A 6,784-nucleotide genomic window follows, 5' to 3' on the forward strand; every position below is an offset into this window, starting at 1 on the left:
ACATACGCACGACCGGAAGGAGCGGAAGCGGTCGACTGTGGCATAATAAAAGCTCCGCTGCTTTCGAGCCGCGTGTCGCGCTCGTTCAGCGGCCTCGTTTCGCTTCGACGGCTTTCAGCATCACCCTGCTTCATTCTACTACTTTAATAAATCATTATCAGCATTATCAGCATTAAATGATTTTAATGAAACAAACACTGACATGCACAGAATTCCTGATTAGATTAATTGGAATTAGTCACACTATGGTTTTTACTACTATCCTTTTGGTGCACAAAGTGTGTACCTTCCTTTCACTTGGGATCCCATCTTTGGAGCATCTTCAAACAGACTACATTAGAGTAATTCTCCTGAAAGACAAATTATGAAATGCAAAATCAACTGCCTTAATTGTTTTAGAAATAAACAAAAACTATAACATAATCCAGACAATGGGCCTACTGCTCTCAAAGGAGAGAAGACAAGGGGGGTCTATTTGCATGTTAACTTTTCACAAAGAATCGTCATAGGTGGAGTATGAGACACAAAGATTTTCATGTGCAAATTTCAGCTGCATGTTCGTACCCGACACATTATCATTTCATCAGCAAACCCCTTCGGTTTTTGCGGTACGTTATTTCTGCATCCCTGTGGAAGCATGAAGTCTCTGGCCTCCTTCAGGACCTCTTAAGTCTGTTTACTCTCAGTTGAAGATGATAAGCGGGCCACAATTTTGCAAAGAGAGAACTAATTAAATGCTAAGACACCAGTTGTGACCAGTGTTAGCCATGTTAGCCACTATAATTGCATGTACACTGTCCAAGTTGACACTTGCTGGCTCTCAAGCCAACATCAGGCATTACAGTCAATTAGCAGGCCTTAGCAAATGCTTTGAGGTGTGGGAACAAGTTCTCATAAACTAGAAAAGTCATGAGGAAAAACAATATCCTGGTTGGCAGCATGTTTGGCCATATTTGGTTGGGTGGGGAGTGAGCTATTTTGAGCCTTTTAAACCCCTAACAAACTGAGACAAACAAATCCAAACAGCAGCAAATGCACAGTGCAAAACACACTCATTAATACAGAAAGCGAGAGCAATGAGCCAAACAAAGAGGCTCTGATAAAAGTGAATACATGCATCCAGATTAACTATACTCTAACTCTTCCAAACATACTTTTTCCACAGGCTACGAATATGAAATTACCATGTTGCCAATGCTATATGTGATCAGTGGGGATAGGTTCTTTTCAAAAGAGAGAAAGCTTAAATATAAGTTATCTAGATCAAAACATCCAATTTATTATTTCATCTGATATGTAGCTACTAAAACAGCTAAAAAGACTACATGCAAAATGATGCAAAAGTAAAATATTATTAATCAATTTAAAATAACTGTTACCATTTTAATCTATTTCAAAGTGTAATTTATTCCTGTGATGGCAAATCAGAATTTTCAGTAGCCATTACTATTTTTAGTGTCACATGATTTTGAAGGGTTGAAAAGGTGTTGCCTATATGTGAGCAGAAGTTTTTAGCTCAGTTAAAACGGCAGAACAAAACATTTCCAAAACACTGGGACAGATTGAGTAATCTAATGTGACAAGTAGGCAGGAAGTCCCATGATGCTGTGCTATATTAGGAAGACACTTAGGTTCCATGCCTTAATATGTCTGAACAAATGATTACTGAGTTAAGATAATACAAACATAATTTGTCTTATTCTACCTAATCACTTTAATGCTTCACATGACTCTGTGGGTAGCCCTGCCCACAATAAAAATAACATTAGTCCAAAATTCCACTCCACATGACCACATTATGGATAAAATATCTCTTGATTGGCTGTGATCATGTAGTGCAGTACCTTCACCATCAGCGTGGAAAGAAAAATCACTTTTCATTCAGAGAGAGAGGTATATTTATTTATTTAGTCATTTATTAGACGCTTTTATCCAAAGCGACTTACAAATGAGGACAACAGAAGCAATCAATTGTAGTATTAAAACAACTAAAACAGATCCAAAACTAAAAGCTAAAACTTTATAAATACTACCTATACACATTTTAAAAATAAAGAGATTAAATAAAAATGACAAATGCATACAGCAAAATTTCAAAACTTAACATTTAAATTAAAAACAAAAAATAAAGCTAAAAACAATTCAAAATATTAAAGAACAAAAGGTATGAGTATAATAATGATTCTAACATAACACTAAGCCAAACACCAAAAAAACAACTACGTGTGTGTATGTACAACCACACACACATACATATATACTGTATATGTACATACACATACACATTTATAAATTCGATATATATATTATTTCATTTCCATTTAGTTTGTTGAAGTATTAAAATAACTCAAATTAAATAAAACTAAACTTAATGAAAGACCTATACAGACATAATAAATTCAGACATAATGTAACTAAAATTAAAATAAATAAATACAAATAATACAAATCAAATGACAGTAGTTTCAGTAATCCTAAAAAATAACACTGCCAAACTTACATGCTAAAAAACAACAACTTACTTACACATAGTAAGAAATGGTTATAAAAAAAAATAGTATATAAATATAATATATCAGGTATATCCAACAGAAACTTCTCTAATGGTCCAGCATACACCGGTTTTATGACAGATATAGTAAATCTATAATATAAACTGCATGTAAACAACTTGACTTTAAGCACCGCTGGATAAATCCACAGTCTACGATAAAGCTTGCTGACTTATCTAGAGTCGTGAAGAGTGGCTACTAATCTCTGTCTTCTAAAGGGCAAAGCTCTGAGGAAAAGTTTCCTCTGTTCCAGTTTACCACTTTCGAATATACACAGCAGCTACTGCACCTTTTCAAAGACTTTTAAACTAGTGCAATTAATTAGTTTTTTTGGCGGGGAGGGGGGACGGGTCTTTTGCAACTTTTATTGATGGTGACTACACCAATGATTATGCCACTGCTCCAACAAACTAGCATACATTTTATCCTGTTAATATGAATTCAAAAGTACTGTTACCTTAGAAATGATTACGTGTTCATTAAAAGGATAAATTAAAAGTTTGTCAATTCATAGTTCACTTCTTTCTTCTGTGGAACATAAAATACGATATTTTGCAAAATATTTTCTTTTCTTTTTTTGGTCTATACAATAAAAGTGTTGTTTGGACCCCATTGACTTTCATTGTATGGATTTCTTCTTTTATGTTCCACAAAAGAAAGTCAGTCAAACGGGTTTGGAATGACACAAGGGTGAGTAAATGATGACAAAATTTAAATTTTTAGGGTAAACTATCACTTTAAGGATTACTTTAGAAAATGTCTTTATCTTTGGGTGCAAGTAGTGAAATAAAAGAGTATGAAAATGTTCCATATTTAAAAGCTATATTATATCAACAATGATCACTATAGCAGTTATCATCACTTAATCTCAATGATCGATCACAGGAATGAATCTAAAGCAATATTTCAGGTCAAAATTCCTCTATTCTAGCAGACCAGTGTTTCATGGGGTTTAGCTTCAAAAATGTGTAGTTCTTATTTTTTAAAAGCACTTGAAGCACATGAATTCTGCCGCTAAAATGTTTGTTATTTGAGTCATAAAGTTGTCTAAATCTTTATTATATTATATTTATTTGTATGAATTAAGATGCTCCATGTAAACAGTGCTTTACAGATAGTTCCATCACTTCCATGATGCCAAATGAAAGCAACCTGTGCTAAAGTGCTTTGGTTACTCTTTCAAAACAGTGTTATAGTTGCATATTTTATTTATTCGCAGTGCTGCACGCTTGCCCGCTAGGCATCCATATTAAGTATTACTGTAAACATGTTTTTCATTTGTGTTTTTTTTTTTTTTTAACTGAAGGACAAGTCAAAATTTTCAGGGGTTATCGACAGCACAGATCCTGTCCATAGATTTTAAGTTAAATGTTACCTAGAACAATCTGAGAGAAACAATGACGCTTATATGTTACCTTTTTCTCCGTCTCTCCCACTTTTGTTTGCATCATAATTCTTTGAAGAAATTAAACGGCTGTCCTTCTTCAACACGAATGCACATCCTAATGAGAACTAATGAGTGCCTTGTTAAGCTCTCCGCTGGTAATTGCTAGCCTGAACCGCAAGCGAAGAGACATCTTTAAGTAGGCGAAAATATTAAGGAGGTTGAGAGACTGACTACTTCCTTATCAAAATTAATTTTTAATTAGCGATAATCAATATTCAAGGAGATGGCTTTTGCCGTTTATAGTTCTATCAAGGATCATAAATACTTAACCGTTTTTTTTTAAAAACCTCTTCGCAGATATAGTTAATCCCTTACTGCTAAAAGGCAATCAGGCAAATCAGATATGATTAATTATGAATTGAACTATTACCGCAGTTCCGCCAACTCTGGAACCTCGCATTAGCAAAGTGCATGCACAACACGATTCATACACAGTTTTCTCTCCTGATATTTCTACTGGGCAAACGATGCAGGGGCCTGTTTCATATGCAGCGTCCATCCCGCTCTCCGGGTTTCATTTATATCAAAAAGACTCAAAGACTCAGTCAGAGAGCTTCCAGAATACCATATTGTTTCCTCCTCACCTTTCCTTTGTGAATCCGGCCAGCTGAAGAATGTCTCATTAATGTTGATAGCCAAGACTCAGACACAAAGACAGAGGGAAAAAAACACAGCAAGAAATGTAGTGGGGTGGATGGTGGTAAAGCAGCAGTCTGGTATACGTGTCTTGCCGTTAACCAAAGGTACACCTTCCCTCCCCATCTTCCATAGGATATATATAGCATTGGGATATAGTGTGTTAGAAAAAGGCAAGAGAAGGGGTTAAATCAAAAGAACCTTAAATCAAAAGAAATAGCCTGTAATTCTCTGACACTACATTCCATCTCCATTTCCGCAAACAAGTATTCAAAATAAGCAAAAAATAGCATGCATAGCATTCATTAGCTACAAATAAAAAAAATCTCTCTAATAGTTCCCTAAATCCCACAACTCCCCGCACTATAGTGCAGTGAAAGAAAGATGCAAAAGAAAGCCGTCTCCCACATGTGCTTGTTAGGCCCAAATTATTATTGCAATGAATAATTTTAAAAATAAATAAGTATATAAATAAATAAATAAAGGAAACATTTATAGATCTAAGTATTATCAGAGGACCGAAAAGTTTGTTGCCAAGCTCAAGAGGCTTGTTTGAAATTTGCTTTTGTTTTTCACTTTGATCTTTAAAAGTTTACCTCTCCTCCAGCACTTCACCTACCTTCTCACTAAAGGGAAAAAAACACAGCAAGAAATGTAGTGGGGTGGATGGTGGTAAAGCGGCAGTCTGGTATAGGTGTCTTGCAGTTAACCAAAGGTACACCCTCCCTCCCCATCTTCCTCCCTCATACCTCCCTTAGAAAGCCCAGCAGTCATGATGCATTAGTGCAGTGAGCGGAAAGTCACAGTTGAGATTTGCACTCCAAAAATAGTCATTTACCGTTGTGGTGGTGGCACGGGGTGGCAACTGAAAACCTGGATGCCTGAGGACACCCCCAAATAAATCTTCTCCATCCCTTCTACAAGCAGACGGTGGGAAGGAGAGAGGGGTGCAGGGGTGCTATAATGGGCTATGTGAGGTATGGAGGATCCTGAAGGAGGCACACAGGAGAGATACGTCGCCTGTGGTCTTGCCTTGGGCAGGCCATGCACAGTGCTCAGGTGGGCTGTCAAACACTTGGGGTTGAGGGGAGGGGCTCCCAAAAGCCTTAACCTTCACACGGCAACTCCTAAAAAGAAGCAGCCTGGATCTGGTAAACAATCATTTGCGATAACAAACACAGGAACCTTGAACACAATGCAATAAGTTGTAAAAGTCATTAGACTGGAGTAATTATCTCTATAAAAATCAAATACTATGGGTATTTTTATCTGGAAACATAAGGAAATGCATTGGGTTGACAACCAGTAGCAATTTGAAATGGCTACCAAACTGTTTGCATACGGAAATTGATGCTTTTGATGACAGCTGGGCTGCCATTGTATATTCAAAGTGACATCTTTGTTTTCACTTATCCTCTTACCAGCCAAGGGCAATCATAGTAGATGAGATGAGACTTCCTATACTTGACCAGACTGGAGATCGAAGCCTCTGGCATGTCTAAAAATGGGAAAACCATACCATCTGTTCACTCGCTAATATTCAAACATTCAGCATGCATAAGGCCTGTATACAGTATTAACGGATAACAACAGCATTCCTTCTCTCAATAACGTACATATTTACAAAGAGAGATGCATCGTTGCAAACATCAAAGTCTCTGAGCACTGCTCAGTGGGACATCTGGGGAACGCTGCTCCGGATTCAGCAGGGAGGTCATTATCAGCCCACATTCACAGAGTTGTCTTCATGCGCGAGTCTTTTTAACGTCTGAAAGTTAACACTGAAACAACAGTCTGACCGTATTGTTGTGGGTGGACTCCATTCACTGCCAAACTTCTCAGAAAGCACAGAGGACTGGGACAATGCTCAACTATTTAGATGACATGAGGTAAACTGTCACAATGCAACAAGTGGAATCTCTATTCAACACTCACAAACTAGAAATGGCGTGAACTTCCATATAAGTTAGTAGTTTGCTGTGTTTCGAAACCGGAGTGTGAATTACGCATGGGCGTGAAATTCCCAAAGGAAGTCATAACTAAAAGGTTAAAAAAAATCCATTAATAAACATGAAAATTAGAATGCATCATTTTCACTAAAAATATATATTAATAAAATATATATATGAATGAATTTATATATATATAT

Source organism: Sinocyclocheilus anshuiensis, unplaced genomic scaffold, assembly GCF_001515605.1.
Source record: "Sinocyclocheilus anshuiensis isolate Anshui unplaced genomic scaffold, SAMN03320099.WGS_v1.1 scaffold1339, whole genome shotgun sequence".
In the NCBI taxonomy this organism is placed as follows: Eukaryota; Metazoa; Chordata; class Actinopteri; order Cypriniformes; family Cyprinidae; genus Sinocyclocheilus; species Sinocyclocheilus anshuiensis.